This window comes from Drosophila novamexicana, unplaced genomic scaffold (assembly GCF_003285875.2).
Source record: "Drosophila novamexicana strain 15010-1031.04,08,12 unplaced genomic scaffold, DnovRS2.1 tig00000448-arrow-arrow-pilon, whole genome shotgun sequence".
Classification (NCBI taxonomy): Eukaryota; Metazoa; Arthropoda; class Insecta; order Diptera; family Drosophilidae; genus Drosophila; species Drosophila novamexicana.
Window position 1 is genome coordinate 10962 of NW_020824804.1, and position 2361 is coordinate 13322.

Below are 2361 nucleotides of genomic sequence, written 5' to 3' on the forward strand. Positions count from 1 at the left end.
AGCTTATCTCTTAAGCAGGCTCGTTGCATACACTAAAAAAAAGTTTAAAAATATCGAAAACTAACTTACGTGTAGAAATACTCGAAGTCGAATCTTATTTCTAGTTTGAATGAAAGTTTAGTAAATACGCCGCACAGTTTAAATATTTAAGGCTTGTAGCCTTGTTCTATTTAGATACTTTGCTCAGTGCATTTTAGGGGCATAAAAATCAATAGTAGTAGGTATCTATTTTCCATTTACCCAAGTCTAGGCTATGTATGTACATAGCTAATGGAATAAAGTTGTGCGTACTTAATGACAAGGCGTTCACACCTGGCCATTAACTAAATATGTATGTGTATTTACCTTTATGAATATACATACATATTTACACTCTACCCCGCCTCCGTCTACAGCTCAGCTCAATCAATAATGCGTCAAGCCCATGTCAATCATGGCCGTTGTGAAAAATACTGTGCATTTTAAAATTAAGTACAGCCCCCCTTTAAAAAGCACTGAATGATTGTGGCACGCGTGGGTGTGGCGCCATCTAGCGCTCAAAATATTAACTATTCGAGCTATAGAAATACTTCTCAGGACATTTATAGAGAGTAGGAGTTTTTTTTTTAGGGGAAATTTGAATATTTTACGATTTTTTTTGTGTTATTTCAACTACTTTATCAACGATTTTTGAAAATAATTAGAAATATTTTGAATGCAGACATTTAGATTATTAAATTGCCAATTCTTATTTCTGGGCTATTGCGATTTCTGAGTTTCTATTGTAATACCTGCTGTCGACTCTGACGAAATGGGGCAAATTTGATAAGCCTGTCAATCTCAATGCAGATTATTCGTATTTCGCATTGCGTGCCAAGTTGTACGGCCTACAATTCGGATAATACGAGTAGCTCTGTTGGAGGATTACCTATAAAGCTGACATATAGGGTGTGTGTGTGCGTGTGTTGGGTCTCTGTGTGCAATTAGTGGTAGTATATATTTATTTTGCATTAAGCTTTATTTCATTCGCATTTCATTGCGAAAATTGTTTGGACTTCAGAGTTCTGATGGCATTCGCTCTAATGGCCTTAACGCTTAATTAAGCACATAAGCCTAATGGAAAACGATTTAAATGACACGTTTTTTGCATTCCATTGGGATCGTTTCATATCATTTTTAATTAATAACTATTTATGCACTATATGATTGCTGAGTACACACAGTTTGATGATGATGTTGACATTTCTAGAACTACACATTATTTAATATTTGAATTGCAATCAGTACACAACGCGGCCGCTTTGATAATCCTTCCAGCATTTGCTCCAATGCGGACAATCCGGCGTTCGAAAGCCTACAAAATTTATATAAATATAATAAGTTTTCTCCAAAGAAACTTAGATACACTCCACAACTTACCGCTGGCCAAGGCAATGGTTGCGAATGCCAAAAAGAATGCGACTTTAATCTTCATTGTGTCTAGGATTTGCGGTCTTCGGCAGCTCAATTTCAACTGATGCTCGGGTCTTGAATTCATACGTTATATGCATATTTTTTGCAACGCATTTATTGTAATCTCTGGGAAAGTCCTATAGTATAGTTACTTATCGCTAAAGAGTCTATCTGGCTACCTTGGGTATTTTATTTAATGAAAATAATGCCCATAGTTAATAAAGCTTACTATAAATTTGTTGATGTCTTTGCTTTTAAAATAATTTATTTTTGATAATATAAGAACAGATTGTTCTATGTTTTATAATCCGATAATCTTAATAGGTTTTTCCCTCGTCTTGATTTTCGAATTTACTGGAATGGAAAATGTGTTTGCAAATTAACATATATGCAGCGTGCCTTATCAGCGCACATTAAAATATGTAAATCATGTGTAGGTGTTATCGGGAAGTATTTCTATTTTTCAGATTGTTGTCAATGGGACTTATAATTTTCTTATTGATGCCTCAGCGAAAAACAACGCAGTTCAACGGGCACTTGGGGGCGATGATTGACCTATCTTATTAGTTATTGGCTGTATCAACTATTTAGATAGATTACAAAAAACCTTGAATTTGATAGGTAATTGATATTTAATCAATTAGGTAATCAATCAAATATGCCTTTGCAGGTTAACTTATCGATCGTACTACGGTTCGATATTTTGTGTAAATACTATCGATAACTTCGATAGCTTATTTAAGCATTTTACAGAGAGTATTCAATTTTAAATTGTGGCATAGCAATATTGTAATTTATAGCTGAAATAGCAGCTAAAGGTCAATAGCCATGTTCTTGTATGACAATTTAACATGCTTCCTATATACGAGCAAAATCTTAATAAGGTTAATCTACTATATCATTAAGAAGCGGAGGAACAATGAGTTTTTT

At 34.1% G+C, this 2361-nt stretch overlaps 1 long non-coding RNA gene across 1 annotated transcript; it reads right to left on the minus strand.

Annotated features, from left to right (window-relative positions):
* Positions 1-1119: 1119 nt before the first annotated feature.
* Positions 1120-1498, minus strand: LOC115760427. Its single transcript, XR_004017650.1, has 2 exons — positions 1399-1498; positions 1120-1333 (listed from the first exon to the last, which is right to left on the minus strand). It is a non-coding gene; the product is annotated as an uncharacterized LOC115760427 (long non-coding RNA).
* Between the last annotated feature and the right edge of the window lie 863 nt (positions 1499-2361).